Source organism: Arachis duranensis, chromosome 1 (assembly GCF_000817695.3).
Source record: "Arachis duranensis cultivar V14167 chromosome 1, aradu.V14167.gnm2.J7QH, whole genome shotgun sequence".
In the NCBI taxonomy this organism is placed as follows: domain Eukaryota; kingdom Viridiplantae; phylum Streptophyta; class Magnoliopsida; order Fabales; family Fabaceae; genus Arachis; species Arachis duranensis.
Genome location: NC_029772.3, coordinates 69430939 through 69431198, shown reverse-complemented (window position 1 = coordinate 69431198; position 260 = coordinate 69430939).

The following is a 260-nucleotide window of genomic DNA, read 5'->3' as shown; positions in this document are numbered from 1 at the left end:
GAAAGAAGAGCTGTCACGTTCGGCCGCCGCTAAAGGAGTCGTTGCCACTAGATCCGCCGCTGCTAGAGTCTCTGGCCGCCGGGCGTGACCATGTTGCCGGTCGGCGAAGCTGTTATCTCTAACAGCCACTTCCGTTAAAGGTTTTAAGTTGGTTTACGTTCTTTTTGAGTTTCCGGAAGCTTTTTCATCGCTGCATGTCTGTTACAGCCACCGGTGTCGGAGTTCTGGTCGCCGCTGTCGTTTGGGATGGCTGTCGGGGC